This window comes from Halyomorpha halys, unplaced genomic scaffold (assembly GCF_000696795.3).
Source record: "Halyomorpha halys isolate HHAL.00 unplaced genomic scaffold, Hhal_1.1 Scaffold469.1, whole genome shotgun sequence".
NCBI lineage: Eukaryota > Metazoa > Arthropoda > Insecta > Hemiptera > Pentatomidae > Halyomorpha > Halyomorpha halys.
The window spans coordinates 474,825-502,656 of record NW_027114062.1 but is presented as its reverse complement, the minus strand read 5'-3'; the positions used below and the strand labels follow the sequence as shown (position 1 = coordinate 502,656).

At 28.8% G+C, this 27,832-nt stretch overlaps 1 protein-coding gene across 5 annotated transcripts in view; it reads left to right on the top strand.

Annotated features, from left to right (window-relative positions):
- Positions 1-27,832, top strand: part of path (pathetic) — a 196,672-nt gene that overhangs the window by 84,864 nt on the left and 83,976 nt on the right. The window contains exon 1 of one of the 5 annotated variants that reach the window (XM_067051322.1): positions 5,461-5,617. The exons of 3 other annotated variants lie outside the window; for them this stretch is intronic. The gene's annotated coding sequence lies outside the window, so the exon portion shown is untranslated. Of the gene's footprint in view, positions 1-5,460; positions 5,618-27,832 lie in introns of those variants that run through there. One more of the 5 variants, XM_067051328.1, reaches the window with a different exon arrangement.

Below are 27,832 nucleotides of genomic sequence, written 5' to 3'. Positions count from 1 at the left end.
AAAATGTAAATTGTAATATAATGTAACTTGTAATAGTAATAGTAATTGTAATTTTAAATTTGTAAATTGTAATGTAACTTGTAACAGTAACTGTTAATTTTTAAACTTTCTCACTTTGTAATTATATATATCTTTCTCACCTTGTAACATTGTAAATATGTCAATAGTAATGTACTAACTTTGTAAATTCAGTGTAAATGACCCTAGTGGTCGAAACACTTAAATAAATACCATAATAATAAAACAAGTAACTGAATAATAATATGTACTGATCATTTTAGAATTATTTTATTAGTTATTTATTTAATTTCATTGTTAAATTCGAACTTTTTATCGTTGCAATAAATGTTTACTGTTCGGCCTGAACCCTAGCAAGCAGCCAGTTGTGCTGATTTAAAATTGGCTCTGACTGCCCTTCACCAGATGAGCGAATTATAAATTCTTTCTGTTAATGACTAATAACTGTGGCGGGCTGGTATTTAATTGAATGTAATTTCATTAAACACTTTATTTTCATTGATAAAATTGTTTCGAGTAATAATCTGGGCCTTGACTAATAACCAGACAGTGTATTAAATTGGTATTTTATTTATTAAGTTCTTACATATGTCTATAAGAATGTTTAAAGTAATAACATTTCACCTTTTTTGGTTTGGTAAGGTTTCGACTTCCAATATAGGCAGATTGGGCAGTCTGTACGATATCGTTACGAAAAATCGTACTTTTATATACATTCTAGGGCCTAACGCCTTTAACGATTTTGATGAAACCTTCCTAAACAGTTCCCCTTAATGAAATTTTTGTCTTGGTGAAAGAGAAATTCCTTCTGGACACAACATTTTTCTTCTACTCCGCTAATATTTTAGCAGATTTTAAGATTTAACTCTTTCACTACTGACCATGAAAAAATTTAGAAAAAAAATAGCCTTCAAATCTCTGAAAAAAGTGAAGGAAAAGTACGATTTTTGTGATAATTTTTTTAATTTTATTTCAAAGAAAAAAAGTTTCTGTTGGTGATAATTTTTTTGCAAATCTTTTCGGTAATTTTTTTATATCTTTCTATTATATAGTTTTTAATGACCACCGTGTATTATTTTATTTTATATGTATAGTAGAATAATAAAAATTAAAAAATTAAGGAAGAAGAAATTGTAAAATTTGTAAGTTGGTTCACTGTTATGAGAACAGTGGGTTTAACTTAAAAAAGTGAAAATATTAAATACTGCAGAACTTATCAGTTATTCACGAGATAGTAGTCAAGTGATAAATGTGATTCAAATCTATTAATTCATTTGTAATCTAATATGGGTGAGAAGTGTTTGTAATTAATAATACCAATTAAGTACTGTGTCTTAATGCCTTTCACATACCGATCATTGCGTGTCATTACTATTTTATTTATTATAGCCATTTTTTATTATGACATCATATAAAAAAAATGAATTCGTTCTGCATTGTATACACGATATCTTAACTAATTGCAACTCCTAAGATTGATTCACTATATCAATTTGTTTCAATTAAAAGTTTTAGAACTGAATAATCAACATGTAAAAGAATTCTTCCCAAATCATTTGATTTTTTTCTTCTTTTTTTAGTTGTTTAGCTTTAATTTAATTTGTTCAAATTGTTTGGAAACATTAATTTCGGAGAAAAATATTAGAAGAAGATAAGTTTTTTTTTTTTTATTAATTTTAAAATATGACAATAAAACATTTATGCTAAGTATGTAGCTGTGGGAAAAAAAATTCAACTAGTTTAACTCAATTTATTGTTTTTCTATAGACTTTTGGGGAAAATTAAACCGTATCTTCGGTTAAAAGTTTAATAAATAAATATTATTAAAAAAATATAAATATTATGATTACTCTTTTTTCATAAAGGTGCCACTTTTTCTGTATTTAAAAAAAAATATTTAAAAAAATAAAGAGTGAATTATTACAGCTAATTGACACTTTATTACGGAGTTATCTTAAATACTCAATAGATACAATTCCTTTAGATTCAGTAATTTTCGTGTTATAATTGACAGATAATCTGTGAAATTTATAGAATAATAAATGGGAGCAGAGGGTAAGAGATACTTTAATAACAGAGGTAAGAGGGTATGTCAAAAATAAAACGACTTTTTTTTAAAGTTATTTTTTAACTGTTTGGCCAATTACTGCACTTTATCAACCTTTAATTGCTATATATGAAGATCATTTATCATTACTGATGAAATAATCATAAGTAATAAAAATTACGAAATACTAATAAAACAAATATTGATAGATATATATGTATTGATATTCTAATTTAAAATTTATATTTTTTTATGATAGCATCAAAAACTATTAAAACATTATTTCATTTTTACAAGTGAATATGTCTTATATTAAGATTATAAATTATTCAAATATACATCGAGCCCATTCTTTTTTCTTTTTAATTTTTGCCTCTTGATAGCCTCAAAGCCGAAAATAGAGTGGAGAAATAAATAGTAGTAATTTATGATCAAATTAAAATTCATTCTTCACCTAATAATCCTTAGAAAAATATTCACATCCGTAATTTATAAATTCTTCCTTGTAAGTTAGTCAGGTCCTTCATCATTAGTCAAGTCTTTATGTTTTGGTGTAGTGTGAAACTAAGAAGGAATACCGGTACTGGTAGACCCAAACCATAGGATAATACAGACCCACCATTAAAATAGGGACATAACAAAAAAATCCTTGGACTCAACTGCTTCCAAATGCAGGTAGAATACTGAGGTTAAGAGTAGCGACAGGTAGGGCAAGGTTAGGGTTGAGACCAGTTTTACTTCTTTCACACTACTTATTTAATTTTTTTTTAATAAATAGTTTATTTACAATGCACATAAAGTAAGTAGACAAACACAATATTAACAATTATCCATATTGTACAAGAGCCGGGAAGAAGAAAAGGCAGTTATTTCACCCCAACACTAGAAAATCTAAGAGAACATTATTTAAAGAAGAGTAAATTTACTGAAACATTAGCCCTAAAGAGCTATTTACGTCCAATAGTTCTCGAGATATAGCTTTTTAAAAAGCAAAATTTCTTAAAAATCTCATGAAAGATTAGTAGTTAGCTAATTTATTTTGAGAAATCTATATCTCAGGAACTATGAGACGTACAGATGTCCATTAGCACTCAAATTTAAGCTAGTTTGATGGACTATAAATAAGGTTATGACCTTTACCTTCGTAGGAATAGTAGTTTTCATGATATTTGCTAATATAAATTGATTTATAGTTGTTTGGACAATAAGTTTGATTTATGGAAAACTTCATTTCAGAAACCATTGGACATACAGATGTTTGCCAGCGCTCAAATTAAAGCTAGTTAAATTTACTACAAAATAATTAATTATGTTTATCTTTGTAGGAATAGTAGTTTTTATGATATTTGACAAAATAAATTCACAAAATGTTAATTTATAGTTGTTCGTATAAAATGATGGATTTTTGAGAAAATATATCTCTAGATTCATAAGACGTACATATGTTTGCTAACACTCAAAATAAAGGAAATTTAACTTACTATAAAGTAGTGAATGACACTTATCTTCGTAGGTGTAGTAGTTTTTATGATATTCACATATGAGTATAAATTTGGCAAATGAAAATTTGTCCGAACAACTATAAATCAATTTATTTTAGCAAATTGGATGTAAACTATTACTCCCACGAAAATAAACATCATACAATACTTTATAGCTCAATAAACTAGCTTTAATTTGAGTGCTAATAGACATCTGTACGTCAAATGGTTTTTGAGTTATAGATTTTTCAAAATAAATTCACTAACTACTGATCTTTCAGTACAACCCATTCCACATTTTTATGAAATGATGCTTTTTAGAAAGCTATATCTCGAGAACTATTTAAAGTAAATAACTCTATTAGGGCTCATATTTTAGCAAATTAGCTCTTCTTTAAATGAGGTTCTCTTATGTTTTCTTGTGTTGTTACAACGTTTTGAGATATAGAGCTCCGAATGAAAAATAAGCTTTTTTATCGCTTTGAAACAGTCGCCATTTTTTATTCCCTCTACCCATACTTGGCAGACTCATCAATTTTGACTAGTAATTATACATAGTTTTCATTAAAGTAATCAAAAATTGGGGTGAGATAACTGCCTTTTTTCTTCTCTTGGGCTTTTGTAATAATACTTTGCCGAGGGTATTTTAAGATTCGAAGAGAAAAAGTACTAGGACCGTTGCTTGTAGCGGTTACAATGTTGTTTCCAAACAAACTTAACTATAAACAACATATACATTGATATAAATAAAATAAAGAATGAAAAGATATTTTTAAATTGAAGAAATTTCTAGTTACATATTCTTTTTACTTGTGCAATTTGTAACATACCGTTTAGATATGAATTTATATTTATATTATTCAGATCTGAAATTAATCTCTTACCAATTAAAACTATCAAACAAATGCATGAGGCTATTAACATAAGGATTGTTAAATAATATCCTTATTTGAAACTTTAATTAAAAAAAAACACAAAGACTTTTAGAATCAATATTATTGAAATAGTGAAGATATTGATGACCTAAGTGGTTGGGGTGCAGGGGAGAGTAATGTTCGACATTTATTTTTTACTGTACTAGCTTAACATACATAATCATAATAAAGATTATTTGTTCAATAAAAATGTTTACGATTTATTAAAATTAGCATTTATTGAGATTTTTGCAAAATATTGTAATAATTAATATAAATATAAAAACCAAAATCAGCATTGTTGGTCTGATAGTTTCTAAAACCTACTAATTAAATTATAATTTCTATAACCGATCTATAAACTTTTTATTTTAGTTTTTGGGTTTATTTATTTGACTGCATTTGCTTAGTACATATGATAAGTATTCTAAATATGTTTAAGATTTATTTTACATTTATTAAAATATTTGCTAAATGTAATAATCATTTTAAATAAAATATAAAAAGCAAAACAAAAAAAAAAAAAAAACGAAATCAGTATTGTTTGTCAGTTAGTTAATTATTTTATAAATCAGTTAGTTATTTAGTGTATAATATTAATCAACCAGATAATTAGACTATAATTGCTATATAGCAGAACTATGCAGTTTTTTATTTGTCTTTCTGTATATTTAATTTGTTATATACATACTCCATACGAATTGCTCTGTCTGTCAGCCCCTATCACTAAGTGAACTAGCAGACCGCCGTGTGTTCCATATGTGTCCTAGCTAAATGCCTTCACGCTCTCCCTGGACTGTTTCGCATTTATCCGAGATTCACGACTGCATTTCGCCCTGGACTAATGTCACAACAACCTTATGCGAGGAGAGTGAATGAGTGAGTGAATTAGTGAATGAAGTCAGGTTAGGTAGGGTTGCGTCATGCGGCTGATGTAAGAGGGTGGGTTTGCGTCAGCCGCGGGGGGGCCACTAGAGCGAAGGGGAGGGGTGAGCCGCCAGCCGCGAGCTCCACAGCACATTTACCTGCTGCGGTTCGGTGTGTGTGCTTCCATCGTACAGTGCAGTGCTCTCTATCTCCTCGAGTCCGTCTCCATTTATACTCGGCTGTGAACTGGCGGCATATTCAATTTATTTTTTAGCAATCCTTATTTATTGGTGAGTACACTATAAAATATTAAGTTTAAACATTTTAAACAAATACAAGCATAAACCTTACGGGTTTTAATACATACCCCTCTGCATATCAATACTACAAGGCGAAAACTAACGACTGCCTCAGTTTAATTTTTCTAAACCGTTAAAGAAATGATTAACTTTAACAACCCATGTGGTCTACATACACACTGTTCGAGTCATCAGGAAAACATGAGTTTACTATTTGCAGGAACAGTTGTTATCTTTATCAATGAGTTGTGACGTATATTTTCTACCCACGTGCTCCATTTGCCGCTGTATTTTTAGCAGATTTTAGCTGAATAACTACACAATAGTTGTCTTGATATAGAACATATTGTGGTATGTATAAACTATATGTGGTGGCAGTACTTTAGCTGCAATTATTACTATAAAAAAACAAAAAAATTTTTTTTTATTTTATTAATTTGCCAAAATTGAATAAAAGACAACAATTAATTTAATTTGAAATTATTTTGACCGATAATATAAATTTAGCGGTCTTCAGTGGATAATCGAATAAAAAATTAAATTCATCCTGTCTAATATTTAGTAGATTTGGAATATAAATGGAAATTATATACTTATATTTTAATTTTTACTCTATACTTAAAAAAGAGAAAGAGCTAAATACTGATTATTTCGAGAAGGAAACTAATATAAATCGTTTTTGTTAGTTAAATACTATAATTTTCCACATTTAAGAACAATGGTGATAAATTACTGTTCCAAAAAAATCAACAATACGATTTTTACACTTGTTCTTACTTTATACATAAGTACATAATGTACGTGTATATTTGGCATAGAAAATTATGTGCACATTTTAAAATTTTCAAACTTAAGAGGTTTATGGGACGATAAGTAACTATCCTCACCACATATTGCAAATAAAATAAAAGGAAATCAAAATTAAATTTAAAATAAAATAAAATATTATTTTATTATATTTTAAATATATCTATATTATCAACTATAATATAGCAGATGTTTTACTACAGCGTACCGATGCTGTAGTAAGACATCTGCTATCAATTAAAGTAAAATTTGAAAGCGCTTGAATACAGAACTAATTTTTTTTTTCAATAGTAGCAACAATATATTCAGTTTATTGTTAAAACAATTTAATTTCGAATTAAGCATGTCTTCTTTTATGAAAACAAAATTAATAATAAATGTACATAACATTTTTATTGATTATTATTTATAATCCGAATAATGGGTTTATACATAAAGAAATAAATCTGTTCAATTTCTTTGAAATGTGATTTTTTTTTTATTGTAAAATATTAACAATATGTTACATTTAAGAACAAAGATATTATTAACCATCCATAACATGATTAGCATTGCATTAATCTCTGTTTTTTTTCATGGAATTTATATATTTTATTTAAACTATACTGTAGCCTCGCAATTTTATGCTTTTCGAAGAAAGGTAACTATAATAAAGTCTATTATGATGAAAATTAAATTAAATTTTTCAACGCATCTCGATATTCTTGAACTTCTCTGAGTGAAAAAATGTTTTTTTTTTTTCAAGAAAATTCGAGAAAATTTAATGGATCATATTAATTTAAACTTAGCTACTCACAGTTAAGTTGATCGGTCCAGAGTTACCACACCTCATCTGACTGCACCTTCAACAACCCACTGGTACCTATTTTCTAGTTTTAACTGTAAACGAAGTGCTACAAGCTTTGTCTTGAAGAAACTGATTTCTATCCGCTCGTGGCATTGAGAAACGGGTTTTGAATAATTTATTGTTTCGTGCAGACCTGCGGATTGATAGTGCTATTATAAGTTGTATAGTTGATGCTTTGTGAAGTATAGCAATTTATTTCCTTTAGTGCTTAATAAGCCAATTATGAAATCAAGCCAACATATGTTGCCAAGCTAGAAATCGGAATCAAAATAAAATATTAATGCAGAATATATTTATGGTACTGCTTCAAACTTTTGGTTTGTCCAAGGAAAGTGCAGTCGAAATTTCCCTAAAAAGGGTTTTTTTTAAATCAAGGAAACGCCCTAAACCACTTTCGCACCATTTTGCAACACAGAACACTTACAAAACGAATTAGCACAATTCTTATTTTTATTATTTGTTAGTTTAACTCTTTGAGATAAGAAGTGGATTGATTTCTATTTATCTGTTCAATTCTACATCGAAAAATACTTTGGATTCGAGTACCGGAAAAATATACAATAGAATTGTTCAAGTCAAGTTTAATTGATAAATTTATTTTTATACAATCATTTATTGTATATAAAAGTGGACCCTTTGCTTGAAGCCGTCTCCTCTTAAAAATAAATGAACACATTTCTTTAATGAAAGTTTAATGAACCTGACTTGATTGATTTCACGTTGTTACGTATTTCTGCTTTACTTTATAGTGGCATATCTGACAAAGTAGAAAAGTTTTTTTAATATATTGTATTTTACGTATTCTATGTCTTGTACTGGGTATTGGGGTTACTTTGTGACAATCCTCCTAGTTTTGGGACAGTCTGTATAGCGACCTCATTAGAGAAAATAACTCCAGTCTACAGTTCTATCTTTGAAATACGTCCGATTAAAAAAAAAAAAATTCCAAGGTGTGCCACAGTCAAAGTAATAATATATTTGATACTTATGTTAGAAAAATAAATAAATGGTCAATATAATCTTGTAAATAATTAGGTATTTAATAAGTGTATGGTTATCAGCCAAAATGGCGATGAGTTCCACCGGTGCCACCGGCGGAGCGGACAGTTAAACGTGTCCAACCCCTAGTGTTTATAATGAATGAAAATTAGAATTTTGGGGTTATGTACTTATTAAGTTATTAATGTATCGTTATTGCAAAGTCAGTGTGGTGTATCTACAAATTTTGATATCTTGGATTCTTTTGCGTTTTAACTTAGTTTTCTCTTCACTTCTCAATTCCAAAAATACCTAACTAAATATATGACGTCACCAATTAAAATGTTCAATGAACGTAAAACACAATTAGAAATTAGCTACGACGTTACATCCCGAAGTATAATTCAAATACAATTTTCTCTGAAAATATTTATATCCGCTGCTTTGACATTTCAGCAACGATATGATTTTAAATTTTAATTTATTACAAATTATCTATGTCGTCATCAAAAATACTGTATGCTTTATGTAAATCTACGCAAGCTGTCATCATACATGCAGTGTCCTAGGGATTGTTTTAAAAGAAAATTGTTTACGTACGTTTTCCTTGTTACTTTTTTAGTCCATTGTAATGCAAATCATGTTAGCACACCCGCCAGCGACTCAATGCCAAATAAACACTTAAGAGGCAGGATATATATCTATTATTCAAATTTTATTTTGTTCACAATCACGATGTTTTGAAAACAAATCTCTCACTTTCTCAGCATTAGTGATTTTTATATCATCATTCATTTGCTCACGACCGTTAATATTTATTGTTTCCTTTAAAGCTTTGGTGAAAATTTAGTCTATTTTATAAATACAATTGTTTTATTTAAAATATTGGTAATTGTATTGACAGGTGAAATATATTAGAGAAGTTAGTATATCTTTTAAGTTAACCTTTTCGCTTTTAGTGAATTAAAATTCCTCTATCATAAACCTCTTCTCTCGATTTTCCACCTGGGTTCAAGTATAGCCCAGAAGATTTTATATCAAGACCAAATATCTTCTTTACGCAGTATAGTTGAAGTTTACTAGTAGCCAAGAATACTTGTTTGTATTCCATTCATCAATCCTGAGTTGTTATTTTTTTTAAACTTAAAAAAAAAATGGCTTAAAATCATTTGGTTTTAGAAGGAAGTGGTTCTTTAGCTACTCGTCCTTTCTAAGGTTTCACGAAGAAATAGCTTTTCTTGGCTGCCACTCTCCAAACCCATTTATGAAAAACATATTTACGCTTAGGGTTTTTGACGGACTATACTGAAGGTCTACCTATAAAAAGAAGGTAGTCACTACGATTTTAGATGATGCAAAGAGTCCCTGTAATTTATAATGTGTTTACAACGGATTTATGGAATATTATTTTTTACTTATACAATTTTTTTTCACCCAAATTTTTCACCATTTTCGCTAATATATTTGGATCCTTTCACCGCTTTTATCGAGTTTCCCTGATGTCTATCGTGACTTTCTGGACGTTTTTAATATATAATAAAACAGTGTTTAAAGATATTTCAATACTGTTTTTTTTTAATAATTGTATTTTCACATTATGTCGACTATACAATATTAGAGTGTCATTGTAGTTTTGTTGAATTTTTGTTTAACTATAAAAAAGAAATAAAATGTTATAAGCACTTTTAATCGACTTAAAATCATTTCAAAAGGAAATATGATAATATTCTTCTTAAAAAATGTTTTCTTATTTTTTTTTTGTTATACTGGTTAGGTGAAATTATAAACAATGCTATTTTTCATTTTCTTTATTAAATGTGATTTACTTTCTGAAAAAATAAATATATCTCTTGAAAAAAAGACGAATCCAGCAATTTCAGAAAAGAATAAATGCACTCAGCCTGGCCTGTAAATGTTTTTTTACTAGAAATTCTTAAAATTAAAATAAATTTGGAAAATATTTTTATTATATTTTAAAGATAGTTAAGCTAATTAGTATCGATGTCTAAACTAGTGAAAAGTCGAAAATCCCAAAATATCTAATTTGTTGAAATTTGTCAAGTTGATGTCGATGTATAATAAAATATAATTATTAACATCTCATTATTTATAATTTAGTGATTACCTCAGCACATGATCAACAGATGATCTGATTATCTGCATTTAGTTGGTAATTAGTTATCTAAATCCATTTTTAGCAGTGCATCATCGGTTAAAAAATATATTTTAAATCCCGTAAAGTTATCTACCTTATTAAGATTAATACCTAATGAAAAAATGTTAAAAAATAATAATTTATAACACGATATATTTTATCAGAGCATTATTTCGTATTAGGTTTTACTGGGGACATGGAAGTCAATGCCCTAGTGTAATTTTGTTCGAATCACTTTTCGGACTGATTCACTTAGCCTTGGTGGGCAATTCACTTTTGTAATTGAATTTTATGTATGATATCATTAATTAAAAATAATTTAATGCAACTCCACAAAAAAAAAGTTTCAAAAGTTGTTAATAATTTGTGAATGGTTATTTATCGAACGTACATAGAATAGTACTCAAAAATAGAGGGGGTATTGTAACTGGGAACCCATACAATATTTACATCTATTTTTGCTTTGAGTCCTGGCAATGTACAATACAGGGCATTCCTCAATGCTATGTCTATTTTAGAAAGTAACCAAGTCTGCCCTAACATCTATATAAGGAACAAGCTATCTATAACGACTGGCGTCCTTTATCCAGTATTAGTTTCTTAGTCTTTCTTCACTTTTCTCTCAAAATGTAAGTGTGGATAAAACGTTTTTTTAGATTTGCGGTAATCTAATGTCTTAAAAGTTTTTTTAATATATTTAAATAAAGTTCTCTTAAGTTCAAGAATGGTACGTGTGAATAATTCGAATGATATGTATATCAATATATGATTTATAGATATATTGATCAGTCGCCGTATGGTAATATGTTTGGATAAAAGTGGTTTAAAAAAAAACATCGAGTTACTTCTAAATTATTAAAAAAAAAAAAAAGCCTTAATTTTCACCATACGAAAATTACTTCGCTCGAACATGGTTGTAAATGATACTCATATCTCCTTTGTCCTCAAAATACTTAAGAGTCAGATTAAATAATTAACTGTTGTTTTTCAACCAGAATCTTAATTTAACATTAATAAACGCAAGGAAAATGATGAACAAAATATTTCCATAAAAAAACAAAAAACTCAAAATTATCCCTCAGAAATAAATTGATACTGGTTAAAACAATACTAAGAACTACAATAGCATATGTCTGCTCTTTATGAAGGTTTACTAATTTAAGCAACTCAATAAAACTACAATTATTTCTTATGATGAGTAACAATCATTTAATTCGTCAAGTTCTGTGCGTAACTGGATCTATCTCGGATATCCAAGTCCAAAACACTTCAAAGCGAAAAATGAGCAACGAAATCAGTAATTATTTCAAGAGATAACATTTTAATTATTTATTATTGAAGATTTTGCGATACTGATTTTAAAACACATTTTTCATCTTTAGTTTTATGAGTGAGTGAAACTTAAAATCGGTCACAATTTTGAAATAATATGCTAGATAGTAAAAATGTTGCGTCGAAGGTAGTTTTGAATAAATCCTCGATCATTTATTTATATATGGCATACAGAAAAAAATTTCTGAAATTTCATTTTAGTGTTGCAGTAAAAAAACAAATAGTTAGTGAAGATTAGAGGGACTCCAATGCTTTCCAAGTGATCTACAACTGTGTAATAATACTGAATAATAATTTTTATGGAGTTTAAGCAGTAAAAACTCTAAAAATATACATTAAATACTATCGAAATATGCATCGCAGTGATCCAAAAATTTAGACAATGTTGCAATAGCTCTTCATCAGTGTGAAAATTTATAAATCTTAATTAGGATTATAATAATAATATAAATCAAATATCAATGTAAATGCTATCGAAGTGTTTTATAACTGTGGAATGAGATGAATGGAAATTGTACTTAATTCATTTTTCAATTTTCATCTTACGTAATTTGAAAATGAAAGATTAAGAATTAGAAAATTTAATTAAGGTATACGTAAAAAAAAAAGTTTATATTTTATATTTAATACATTTATATAAATAATAATTTTAATAATATTTTAAGTAAAAATATCCATTAAAAAAAATCTTATGTTTACAATTACAAAACCAATATTTCTTCAATTATATTATAAATAATGAGCTATTGTTGTAGAATGAAAAAAGGGAGTGTTCTTTTTACTTTAAAAATTATAGTATTGTGTTAAATTTAAAAAACCTATGGCAAGAGGGCCAGTACAGTGTCCAAACTGTTTCTATCGGGCAGAATTGGGCATTAGTTAGCTAATATTTAGTTAAGTCAGGCACAAAATAATTGCTAAATAGTTGCCAGAATTAGTTTCCCTAAAAAATTAAAACTAATTAAGCTATTGAATTTTAGCTACCGCTAAATCTTATAACTAAATAAGTTGTTGGTTGTATTGGACAATAGCTGAATTAGTTCCAATTGTTTAGGGGAACTAATTCTTTAACCCTATCAATGGTTTTCTCAACATATTTGTGTCCCTTGATAACATTTCGGGGGTTCTAAAAATGAAAATAAAAAATCGATTTTATGATCACGCCACTGCGTATTGATTTATTTTGACATTTCGGATTTCTGACACATTGGGATCCTAATATACGTTTCCGGGGGTACTGAAGATAAAAAAATCGATTTTGTTATTGCTCCTTTTTAAATCGATTTATTTTAACATTTCGGATTTCACGAATACTGGTGTCCCTATATATGTATTCGAAGGTGCTGAAAATGAAAATAAAATCGATTTTGTGATCGCGCTTTTATGAATCGATTTATTTTAACTTTTCGGATTTCTAACATATGTGTGTATCTTTATACTTGTTTCGATGTGTAGATAAGGGAAAAAACTATAGTAACTTTCAAAACATATTAAGGGATTTTCATTTTCTGCACTCCCAAAATCGTACATAAGGATCCCAATATGTTAGAAATCTGAAAAGTTAAAATAAATCGATACGCAAGCGTGTTATCGTAATATTGATTATTTTTTCATTGTCAGCACCTCTGAAATTAACCAGTTGACCTGAGAAAACACAAAAATGCAATATGTCGGATATAAGAGATGTTAAAATGAATTCTTGGAATGAGTGCTTGGATTTTTGTATTATAATATTATTTTTTTTTTTTCAGTTGAAACTGAAGATGGAACTAACTAAATATCAGTTTTAGCCGTGGCCTAACGCTTTATAACTAAATGTTAGTTGCTGATTTCAGATCATAGCTAATTTAGTTTCAAGAGTTAGTTATGACCATCAGCTAAGTTTTTAATTGTTTGTTATAGCTAACTTTTGCCCAACTCTGCTACTGGGCACGTAAGAAGAAACTAATGCAAACTACAAATGAATGAGGATAAACAAATGTATTGTTTCAATGCTTTATTTTAATTTATTCAATGCTTTATTTATTTTTAATGGCTTAAACAATCACACACAAGAAAAAATATTGAGGGAACAAAATATAATCAAACCGTTGCAGAATAATAAAAAATGAAAAATGTAATTAAAAACTGATTCCCGTTACCTCACTAATTGAAGTCTGAGAAATAAGTAAATTAAACATTACATTAATTTGAATTCTTAAAGAGGATCAATACTTTAATATTTGTACACTAGTTTCGGGCCGAATCGAACGTTCGTTCGAACAAAAAACGTTGTTTTTTTAAACAAAGGTATGTCATATGTTTGCTCATGCTTAAGCGAAAACAGTGGTTGGAATTCGATAATGTTGATAAGGAACCTTTTATGTTCCATTCCTCACATTCAATGTAAATTTCATCAAAATCGGATTAATGTTACACCCTTTGCATGAATATGAGTAGAGACGGATATATCGATAGACACAAAACCATATTTTTTCCTTAATATCTAACATGAAGAACGGGAGTGGAAATTTTTTAATATGTAGATAACTTTTTTTTCTCTCCTTGCATTAATATAGACAGAACTTCCCAATTTTCTGTTGTGAGGAAGCAATGTTTGAACTTATTCAAAAATATCAATAGTCGTAAATAATAAATGATTTTAGAAACTAGTCGGGACGGAAATAGACTTTTGTATATAAATGGAATATAATTATGGAGATATTGTTTAGCCCTAATGAAATATAAAAGTAAATTGTGAAAGGTAGAAATAAAAACTGTAAATAGTTGTTACTGGTTCATGGTGTAGGAGACAAAATGATTTCGACTTATCATTTTTTCTCACCCCTTTCTTCTACTTTCCTCATGACAAAGATCTCCTTCAATTCTTTTTACATTGAAGAAGGTCCACAAACGTCAAAATAAAAATAAAATATTGTATTTTCGTATCCATCATGTCTTTCAAAAACATTTTACCTTAAAAAAATTAACCATTAAAAAAACCAAAGTAATTTATTTAATCACTATTTTTTCAACAACCCTGGTCAATAGTTAAAATTAATTATCGAAACTAAATATGACTAACTAGTGAGCATAGTGCTTGTCGTCTTAGACTTTACCATACCTGCTCTAGGCCTTGACTATTTTAAGACAGATTACTGGTTACTCGTTAAGTTTTGTGTTAGTTGTATTTTTAGGCTAACCTTAGCGTGAGGCCGGTTTATTCCTAGTCTGACGGAAAGGTTATCGAAGGCTCAGTTCATATCAAAGTCTTATTCCTGACACAAAATAACGGGCTGGTAAATTTAAACTTTCGGTAAGTTTAATCTTCATTCACTTACACCCTTTTTAAAGTTTGGGTGTGCCACATAGTCTATCCACGACTGGTACAACATAATAAATTCATTATTTGCCTAAATCGGCTGAACCCAAGCCAAACGTTTCATATCTAAATGTTAGTTGCTGATTTTAGATCATAGCTAATTTAGTTTCAAGAGTTAGTTATGACCATCAGCTAAGTTTTTAATTGTTTGTTATAGCTAACTTTTGCCCCTCTGCTATTGGGCACGTAAGAAGAAACTAATGCAAACTACAAATGAATGAGGAAAAACAAATGTGTTGTTTCAATGCTTTATTTAAATTTATCCAATGCTTTATTTATTTTTAATGGCTTAAACAATCACACACAAGAAAAAAGATCGAGGGAACAAAATATAATCAAACCGTTGCTGAATAATAAAAAATGAAAAATGTAATTAAAAACTGATTCCTGTTACCTCACTAATTGAAGTCTGTACATTAATTTGAATACTTAAAGAGGATCAGTACTTCAATATTTTTACACTAATTTCGGGCTGAATCGAACAGTTTTTTTAAAACAAAGGAAACAATTGTATGTAGTTATAATGCCTTACCCACTAACCCACTCTACTTTCTTTCTAATTATAATAAAAATATTTTTTCTGAATTACTTTTTAAAATTAAAATATTCAATGCTATTACTTTATTTATAAATATGCTAAATAAAAGTCTATATGAGTCTAGGTTCGCAGTAATATGCCGTGCTTGAAAAAAGTAAACATACGAACTTAATGCGTAATATGTGATACAAATTATCACTATATGTCTACTTAACCTCAAACGGATCCTCCAAGATATGAGGGTAACGTAATGAGGTAATCGATAGCTATTTCCGTATCCAGGTCAAAGACAATATTTACCTTCCTTCTCCGTGTTATGAATTCGTTTGAACGAAAAATGAATGTTTTTGGTAACTGATTGCATATTTCTAAGTATGTTTTCGCAGAACAAATTTAACTTTCCCCCTGAGTAATAGGCAGCCAGTTACTCACCCCTATTTGCTTCGACCGCTCTCCGGTCTAGACAGCTAGGAGCCGCTCGACCTTTGTTCCTACCCCGACGTGTTACCGAGGGGGTTAAGACCGTTAGATGTAGTAACAAAAACTACCATTGTTATTCATTGAACAAAAAGTAAATATTTTAGAAATACATATTATTATAATTGTACATATATGTAATACGTTAGTATCAATTCCTTCTTCGGTTCTCAGCAGCTATGGAATTTGACAAATGAGGTATAAAAAGAAAGAGAATTTCATGTAGAAGTGACGAATCTCAATTTCGATTCTTCACTTATTCAAAACTTTGATCTGACAGAGGTAAGTCGGTGGATGGCGATGTTACAAATTTGGATTTATACGCGAATATCAATACCTTGTGTTTTAAAGCCCTAAAATGGGTGGTTTGGGAAATAGCACAAAATTAGCCACGGGTTAAACTTAATTCTAAAGTTCATCATAGGACGGTACTTATTCCTCGTTCACGAATACTACTCCAAGAATAAAGTTAACGTATACTTCAATACTCCCTGAGCAGTATTGGTTTTAAGATTAGATTAAATGCATTAACATTTCACAGCCAAACATTTAGTATTTTTTTGTTGAAACTTGACTATTGGATATTGAACGAAATATTATTTCTTAGCTTTATTAAGTAACTGACTACTTTATCTTCACCAATAAATACCTAAGATTTTAAAATTAAAAACAAATAAGTAAAATTATATTTAAAATAAAATAGCTATTCAATATGTATAGACTGGCATATACCTTTTATATATCAATTAAATAATAAGTAAAATAATTAATAGGTAGTATAATCTTTTAATATTATTTTCAATTTATTTCTTGATTTGTAAATTTAATTTTATAATGTTTTAAAACTCTTCCTTCCTTAGTATAAAATAATAATAAAACTTATTATTATCTTTTTTAAAATTCCAATTTTCGCAGCCCTTGTAACTGTTAAAATTTTAATTAGTTAACAACTAAATATTAAAGCCAAGAAATCAAATTCAATTGCAATACAAACAGGTACTAATAAAAAAAATATGCCTGCCAGAGGCTGAATTTTCAGATCGTAATTAATCTCATATCAAATTTCTTGATAAAAATGCATGTTTAATGAGTCAAGTCCTAAATTTAGATAATTGACTCTAAATTTGACTTAGAGTAGAGTATTAAATGTTTAAAAATTCGTTTTTTGACTTGTAGTCATGTTACAATTTTTACCAGCGAACTAATTAAAGTAATTTATATTAGTCTTATAAAATCGTATAAAGTTATTGAATTGATTAATTTGGATTTTAAATGTTAAAAAACGATTGAATTTTAATTATGATTTTTGCATACGGCTAAGTATGCTTACTAGTTTAATTTATTGCAATAAAAAACTTTTGAGAGCAAAAGTGGTGTAAGCCATTCTGTTCTCATCAAAATTAATTTTCTTGGAAAATTAATTATTTAATTAAGTTTGAGTTAATTAATTATTTAATTAATTTGATCTAATTAATTATTTAATTAATTTTGAGCTAATTAATTATTTAATTAATTTTGAGCTAATTAACTTCAAATGCTATTAAATAGTTACGAAAAAGTTGTTATTCCTTACTGAAACTTTATAGAATTTCTCCTGAAGTTTTGAATAATTCAAAGGCTCAAATGCATGATGAAACCGTTAATAGTCCTAATAAAAGTTTCTCATGAATAATTGCATTTCTATTTTTTTCATTTTACAAGAACAATTATACTTAATTGCATATGCACATAGCATTAGTCTTTGAGCCTTTCAACTTGCAATTCATTCTCTGAAGTATTGCTAAAGAAGCCGGAACGATATAGTAGAAGTTTCAGAACGTCGTAAAGTTTTATGTTTCCTCAAGAAATTTTACTGTCTTCATTTAAATATTCCTGATGCAAAATAAAAACTGATTTATGTTCTCATTTGAATCTATTAAACACAGCGTACTAGGGTCTTTTTTATATTGACACTAATGTTTAGATATAAGAAAGAAATATTTTATTTTTAAAGTGATATTTATTATTATTATTTTTAATTCTATATTGGTTTTATATAAAACGGAATCACATGATTGATGAAATAGTATCATATATTGCCTTGCATAACTCGATTGTATAATATTTATATTGTTATAAAAGGTTAACTTATCGTTAATTATTGTCTTTATTTATCAGAAAGATTGAATTTTGCAAAGGAACATAAATAAATAATTGTTTAACTCATTTGTTGGTCTTGAAAATGCTACTTAGTGTAATTTATTAAAAATGTGTGTAGATTCAATTAATAGCAATATATATACACGAAAGTTTAGTTGAATCTGTAAAAATCGTAAGTTCCGGAAGTAGTGAATCCATGAGAAAATTTCCCCTTCCTTCAAGTGCCAACACTCATTAGTAAATGCGATAAATGTTTTTATTTGTTTAATGTTTTCCTTGGGAAAAATGATACATGACATTAATAACTCAAATTAAGCAATTTCCAATTGTAATTATCTAATCACCAATGTAATTACATTTTTTGTCATAAAATAATTATGTTCAACTTATTTCCTTTCATTTTTTTAAAAGTCTTAACATATATTTACCTATATGGTCCAGCGGTCAAGTAGCTGGGCACTTGTAAATGGAATTCTAATCAAGGTCAAAATATGTTCAAGCGGTATGATTTTTTATAGGGTTATTGTTTACCGAGATATCCTATCTAACCTTCCTAGTAAAGGATAAGACAACACCGTCGCAATCATTACATAATTCTATATATCATCACACAAGCTGTGATGGCTCCTTAGTCCGAAAAAATCTACTACACTATTTTAGTGGTTTGAAAAATCATATCATTCTAGGCATATCTCGTCTCAGCCATGGAGTTTTAGGATAGATTTTTACTGACTTCCAGAATTCTTTCGAGTTTCCCTAGAATGAAGTATTGATTTATAAAAGGTGCAATCTTTTTTTTTTTTTAAGTCAGAGATATCACATATATCACCATATATTTATATTTTTCCTACTAATACCTTACTAATTTACATTTCAGAATAACAATGTATGTCGCCTCAAAGGAATAATATACCAACATTGAAAACTACCTCAATAAAATTAATAGTATGATGCCTACCTGATCCGTGAGTACGTACCTTTTCACCCTCCGAAGAAAACATTGGTTCCGTGCGGTGAAACTAATTTTTACAATTACGTGTATTTATAGCTAATTACGCCCAATTATTCATGATGCTACCTCGTACTATAAATAATCTTATTAGCATCCCCCGCAACATTTGAATAATGAATGAATGATGCTTATTAATAGCAACAGCTTTCAACTACCGAGCTGAATTTGAATTTACCCCAGTTTGAACCTTGAGTCTCAATAAACCTTGAATTTTTCCAGCAGTTAAACCTAATTACATTAATGAAAACTTCATCTCATTCAGTTAATTCGAGATGATTAATAGAATGGGATACAATCATAAATATATTTCCTTATTAAAAGAACATTGGTATGAAAGTTCGAGTAGTCAAAGGCTCTTCTGCAATTTTACTCGATATTTAGTTTTATCATCGACATTCGCAACAATAAAAAATATACACAAACATCCCTTAATAAAATCAGACTTGGGGAGAAACCACCCTTTGGTCGTAATATAAATCTTAAAATATCTCTGTTTATTCCAATACATATATTTTTGTTGATTTTGATATTCCTATCTTATTAAAAACTATCTGGGCTTCGTGGTTTCACCGTCGAGATATTTCAATTTTACTTGCTTGTTTTTAAACTCAATATCAGTACTTGACTAAGAGCCTTTTACTAACCGAATGGCGAAACTTATAAAAAAATACAAATAGAACAATAAATGACTTGACGGAAACCATATTTAAGTTTAATAGACTTATCCATAAAGACCTTAACATCCCATTCGTTGCAGATTTGGCACAAAACAGATATGCGTCTTTTCATTACAAACTCCTTACCCATCCTAACCCATTAGTTCTCAATCTCTCATCCTTAAAAAAAGATGGGAAATCGATTGAAGAAAACAATAGCTGCACAATAATTCAATTAGTAATAACCTATATTTTCTATTAATATTATTAAATTGTATGATAAGACGCAAATTTTTTGTAATTGAAATGTATTCAGAATTAAATATAGATAACGAAAATACATAAACAAGTTGACTTATAATTTATTTCAAACTTGCCTGAACTCTATAAACCCTTTAAAACTGAAATAGGAAATTATACGAAAACAACGACTCGTAGATATAAACATAAGAGAACTAAAGATATTTTGCTGTAAAAATAATCAGTAAGGATCTTTTTTTATTTCGATATTTATTATTTATCGAAATGTAAAACATGGCTTATAAGTAATAAATTAGTAGCAAAAGAAAAATTAAATGTATAAGAATATATCCCGAAGCAACGTAATAATTATTGTACATACTCATATTTATGGAATAAAAGCTTGTATATTTATATACATCCATTGTAAAAAGTACTGTTTATAATGAATATGGCCACTACTCTTCTAATATGGGCCATATTATGGTTTTTATAAAGTCTTCCTCAATAAACCGCATAACTAACGAAAAAAGAATTTTTCAAAACAGATTGTTTGTTTATAATATTAGTGTGTTCAAACTAACTCTTAAATTTTATACTGTATTATAGATAGAACTATTAATTTTTATTGTTTTCAGTTTTGTAGCTAAGAGGAAAAGAAAAATTATATTATGAAAAATAATGTTCTTTTTATTCTTGAGAGTGGATGCGGGACACATCTAACCGTTACACACCTCTAAAATTAAATAGAAAAGGTTTAGTTATTTTAAGAGTACAGGATCCTTAGAAATATGACACAATCACACAACGTCTTTTTAAAAATTATTTTTCTTTTGTAAAACGGTGATTTCACACCTAGTTTCGGTATTTGAAGAAGGAAAAATATTTAAAAAAATACAATGAATAAAATATAGTTAATAAGGTACAAGAATAACCTATTCTAACAAAAGGCATTCTGACATCATGAGCCTGATGTTTGTTGTATATGCACTATTATACTTTTTTTTTCTTTCATTCACAGTTTAATGTTTCCTCATCAGGACCGATCGTTTTGAAATATTGAACTTTCTGCAGAGCTTTATACATGTTACAGTGCTTTCTCGAACTTTTCGTTGCCGATTCGTAATGCATCTGAATCGGGAGCAATCAAAGCAGTAGATCGGTTTCGATCCAAAAGTCAATTTTCCACTTCAACTTTATTGTCGCCGGAAAATTCAATCTCAGTTAGGAGTAGTCGTAATAACCCCATGGCAAGTTTATGAAAGAGACCTGTATCTATTGAGTAAAACTAAACTAAAAAAAAAAATTGGACAATTTAAATTGTATACTATTCTGCAATAATTCGAAGTTTTTTTTTAAAATACATTGTACGGAACATTGTAAATAGATAGCATTATGACCTCCTTTTTTTTTCTTTTTTTCTTTTTTTTTACACAATAGTTGACCAGACAAAAAAATTGTAGAAAATTAAAAAAGAAACAAACAATCCCGTGCCATCTCAGCATCGGCTACTGTCAGTCAGGTGTGGTGCTTCATGGACGGTTAACCTCATCTTTATTGAATACAAACATTATTTGGTCATGAGAAGAAAATTGACAATGTGACTAACGTTACTTTGGATACTGCATCTCACCGAAAAAAAAGTGATATCCTCAATTGATTTGGCCTATATGTGCACCAAAATTAAAGCAGATTAAAAAATAAAAACCCTATTAGCTAGTTTCAATCATAAGAAACCGAACAACTAACTCGGTTTTAACTATAACTAAAAAGTTAAATTTTTTACTTTAATATTTTAAAGACAATTTGATTTTTAGGGGGCTAATATCTTCAAGAAATACCGATTATTCCTGGTTCTGATCCGGCTGTGACAGATAATTATTTTCTGTTATATTGTAGCTGTGAGTCAACTCTTTGGGTTCTAGAATCCTGCTGGGGTCTACCCAGCCTCTTAAAATGGGTATCCTTAATTAAGGAAAAATCTGGCGGTTGAGCATGATCGTGAATAAATAACCATCTTGTAATCTATTTGTTTGCTGTTTTAAAGCATTAGTTAAACAATTACTTTACTTTTAACTTGTTTTCTTAACGGATATGAGGAGGAAAAAGGACCTCGGTGATGGTGCTCTAATAATTAAATAAATAAAGACTCTTTGTTATAATTTCTGAGCTTTGCTTCTCTGTCCTTTCAAGATTGAAGTTACTTCAAAGGATCAAATATTATTAAAGAGAAAAGTTTTCCCAAACTTGACTAACAAAGATACTTTCATGTATTTTTAAAAAGAATATTCCGAGAACCGAAGGTGTTCATTATCAAACAGCTCTATTTATAATAAACTTTTTTAATTTTCTTGTTCTCTGAAATTAAACGAGTCTTATATTATGGTGTTGCTTGGCTTCTTGGTACATCATCAACAAAATTGATGTCATCAAATTTTATAATTATGCAACATCTTTCTACACACGAAGAGAAGATGTAATGTACTAAATTGTGAGGTTTCCATTAAGGCATTAAAAAGTTCCTTTTCATATCCATCGGTGATTTATAGTTGTTATTTACTTGCAAATCAAATGGTATAATTATATAGTTATAAAGCATGACTGGTCTTTACGAGCTGTAAACAGTAATTGAACATTTTGTAAAAATCACGTCTTGAATCAAGGTCACTTATTATACTTTACTTATCGTAAAGGTCACTTATCGGTTTCGAAATCAATGTCTTTGGCCGATTGCGATACTTCCTCTGGTGTGAAATCATATTTTCTTCGACTTTTTATTGTTAATTAAATTTGATAAAAGAAAAAAAAAATAGTTTTTATTCACATCATGGCTTTTAGAATAGTTGAGGTGGCGTTTTTAAGGGCCAATGATTTAACATACGTTTTTGTGTCCTTTCAGCCATAAACTTAGTCATTAGTCTGGAGATTAATCAAGGGGTTATACATACTTTTGACTAATTTTTCTCCCAAGGAGAAGTCCCAACCTTTACACATACAACAGAAACTGTAGTCGTGTTAAATTATTTGTTAAAATTAATCCTCACTTGCTAGATAACGAAGAAAGATTGCCTCAGAGATTGTGTTTTCCTTTCTCGTTATTGGACTTATATAATTGTCATTTCTGTGATATAATATTTAATCAGTGAAAATCTTCGTTCTATGTATTTACAAACATACATTTTATTTTATTTCTTCACAATGAAGGAATATATGATCTATCCTCAATTATTATATTCTTCATCCTTTGAACCTATAGGCTCGAAACTGACTTAATCAACTTTCAGCCAACATTTAAAAAATTTTAATTTTTAATTATATTAACACAACATTAAACGAAAACCGCTTAAACTCTTGAATCAGTGACTGGTCGTTAAATTATTTGAACAATAAATTAATATTCAAAACCTATAGTAACTTTTTTTTAGTAACACAATGATAAGAAGGCCTTTTTTCGAATGTTTAGTGAAAGAGTCATCTAGCCGTTTTCTTTTCAAGAAGTTTAGGATGATATTTAGAGAAGTGTTGGACAATGCATTTATCAGAACAAAAATACTTCTATTCAAATAGGTTTTGCAAAGAATACAACTAAATTATAAATTTGTATTTAAGATGGAAATACATATTAAAAATCAGTTTGGTAAAAATATATTAAAAATTAATTTCATTCAAACACGCATTTTGTTCAAATATATATTTCTGTCCGTATGAAGGACTTCGAAAAAAAGCATAATATAAAAATTGCAAGTTAACTTAGAAATAATTGTAAATTAGTGTCTTTCGATGGATTATGATGTAACACTGTTTGCAAAAAATGTAGGTAAAGAAGACACTGCTCCCTGTACGGTGCGTATGCTTAGAATGGCAGGGTTTTCAAAATGGCAACCGTATATTTTTCAGTTTATAGCCAATAACTCCTTAAGTATTATTAGCAACTCAAGTAGTGGAATTTAAAGGATTAAATTGCGTAAATTTTGGTATATAACAAGTATGTGTATAGAGGTATATGCATATTATCTTATATTTTAAAAACAACCTATGTTTGGCCGAATTTGGTGTCCAGTGGCACTAAACTTAGAGCACTGAAATCAAGTTTTTACCTGGAAACTTATTTATATGAATGGGTTATAAATTTTTCTTTTTTTCTGATTCATCATGTCCAGAAGTAAAATGTTTACACATTACGAGTTTTAACTTTGTTTCTGTAAGCTCCCATCACAATTTCGTTTTGATAGAAAACTGTACTGTTTTAACAGCTTGCACACATGTTCTGTTTGAAAATAATTCAATTTTTACAGTCTGAACTATACAAAATATCTAATGCACTTGAGAAGTAGGTATTGAACTACTTCAAGAGCATACGGAAATTAATTTCATTATTATTCATATAGGAAATTAAATATTGTTTATTTAATTGATAAAAATAAGAATGACAAAAATAATATAAAATACATAATTGGTGATTATGTGATGAAACATTTTAATGTTTCAGAATTCGCTATAAGCATCTTTTTATGGTGAGATGTGTCATTCAATTCTTCAAATGAACAAATAATTTTATTATAAATAGAAATTAATAACGATATTTTAATGTTCCCAAAGTAATGAGAAACAAAAAAGTATTGAATGGTATAAAGAAATACAATCGACCAGATTAATTTATGACTTCATTTGAGTTCTTCACAATGTTGTAAGGTTCTTTAATAGTATGTATAATAAATATTAATTTAATCATTATTATTTCTCAGGGTCAGTTAATATCATTCACGGATAGAGGTCAAGAAGGCAAAGGAGGCCCAGAGGAGATTGGCACTTGGCTGGAAAAGGTTTTGGTCCCTCAGGCATATAATGAAGGGAAAAACAAGTATTGGCCTTAAAAGGCAGGTCTTCGATAGTTGCATTAGCCCAGTGGTCACTTATGGATGCCAAGCGTGGTCACTGACTATAGCTTGGAAATTACAGGAGTGGCAAAATAATATTGAAAGAAGCATTGTGAATGTGAGGAAAAGAGGTCAAATAAAAAAGGCTTGGATCCAAAAAGAAACAGGACTCATTGCCATACTGGAGATGACAATGTTGAGCAAATGGTAATGGATGGTCAAAAATTGCCACAGAATGGACTCCATATGACCTTCAAAGAAGAAGAGGACGTCAAAAGAATAGATGGAGCGATATGTTCTAGAGAATGGCAGGAGGACTCCTCTGGTGGAGAACTGCTATGGACAGAGATATCTGGAAGAAGAAATGAAAAGAACTTGCCTTCCGATAGAGCTGGTCACCCCGGGAAGTGCTGACTATTACTCCCGAAAGGGAAGGCCTATGCAGAAAAGAATACAGAAAGATAGAAAGAAAATTGATAAAAGTTAATGTTTTGTAAACTATTATATATATATAAATTTATTTTATTTTATTTTTTCTTTCTATCTTCTTTAAATGTTTATATTTCATTTTGTAATGATATTAATTTATTACATAAATAAAAGGCTGTTTCATTTCATTTCTCAACTACTTCAAATAATTTGACTATACTATCCCTAACATTAATTTTTTTTATAGAAAATGTTTTTTGTTTTTTTTACACAAAAATGTAGCTTTTTTTCGATTAAGGTATTTTTCTACGTTTCTACGTACAATTTAGTTTGGAAATAAGTTCTATACTGGACATTTTTATAGTTTATCAATTCGTTTCGAAGTTTATTATCGAAAATGTGGCTATTTATTTTTACTTTCCCTAAAGAACGACCTAATTCTACATACTGCGCCATCCCAAGATGTTAAATATATCTTGCCTTTAGGCCGCCCGTAATGTTACCTGAGGTCAGACAAACATGGCTTCACAATTCCTCCTCACGTGCTCGATGTACCGCAGTTGCATAATGTTTTCCCAACTCACGAAGGCAATGCTCTATCCGTCAATCAAATCAATAAAGGTTCGTTATGGGGGCTATTATCCTTGATAAGGTTGCGGTTTCTACATTGTGACGTCCCTGTTATATCGATGGGATAGTTGATTAGTGATTTAATTTTCGCACCTCTTATCATAACCTAGATTACGTTTGTTGGGGATGGAAAAATTGTGGCTATCGTAGTGTTGAAGGTTTACATATTAACAGTGTTGGTATGAAAATAAAGATATACTAAAACTGAATAATTAAAGGCGTTCATGGAATAATATCTTTATAAATAATAATAGGAATCCTATTACAGCCATCACACTTAATTAAGATTCCTTTTAAATCTTAGTAAGAAGATTACTAATAAAAAAAATCGGCTTGGAAGGTTTTACAAACATTTTAATGAGGTGCAATTAATTCTTTTTATCTTTATTCCTCGACCTTAAGATTTTCTGTAAATTTTATGTTGCAGGGTTAGGTATCCTAACTGAAAATTTGTTTGAAAGATATTCACGTATTTTTATTGTTTTGAATTATTTAAGTTATAATAAATACACCTCAGATCAAAATTTATGTTGCCCAGGTTATCAATTACATGTCAAAATCACCCTATGAAAAAGTCAATTAATAGAAAATCATATTAATTATTGATAAACTTGCCTATGCTTATGTCTAGTTACCTATTTTTTTAAAACTTTAATTTTAGATTAAAACTTTTAGAGTTCTACTAATGGGTAGTTTCTCTACATCCTGTATCATATCATATGTCATTATGATCAAATTTACTGGTTGTATTTTTTTTATACAGTTGTAAATATCAACAAATAAATTAAAAAAAAAAAAAAAAGATTAAAACTACACTATCCACTATTAGATAAACAAACTATTTATAACCTTCGACACACTCAGGCCGATTGGCCAAACGTTGGACTATTGATATAATACAGAGTGTGAGACTTAAAAGAATACCATTTGATTTATTTAATAGATAATATTCTTTTCAATGTTTATTCCTGGTAAAAATTTTTTAAAACGGAACATTCTTGTACTTTATTTTGTACTTGATTTCTGTATCTTTCAATAAAATGTTTTCTTCTTTAAGAAATCAGCCTCGGCTAACCATCGCCTATGAAAGAAGCCTTATAATTAGTCATCGATTATGTTGGCTGTAATCCACCGCTCCCGCAGGAAGTTATTCCTGGGAGACATTGGCCCTATCTTAGATCAACGTCCGGTACAAATACGGTTTTACTTTATAACGGAACTCATAATGAAATCCTCCCTTTTAATTAAGAAGCTAATTTTAGATGTTTCACTGTCATTTATGTGTTACAAATATGATGAAATAGATATTTGTTTCTAAGATGGTTTCAGAATCACATCCTAATTTAAAATCAGGTTAATTTAAATCTTTTACGTCCCCACTGCAGTCACTTAATATAACTTAAAACCAATATTGTTCTCTTTTTAAACCCGATTCATAAAGATTCTTTAATTAATTTATGAAACCAGCCTTAAAAAAGCCAATATTGTAAAAAATAATTCAGTCACCAAGTTCTAGCTAAGACCTACCAATAAAGCGTGATTTCGAATCACTATTACAAGACAACTCCACCACTCTTTCCCAAAATTAAAAGACCAAGTTTTCACAGAAATAAATCCACTTATAGTGTAATTAATTAATAAAACATAAATCATTGCTAATTTTTCTATTTTACAATTTGTATTTAAATAAATGAATAGAGTCAATCATTTTGAATCAATATATATATA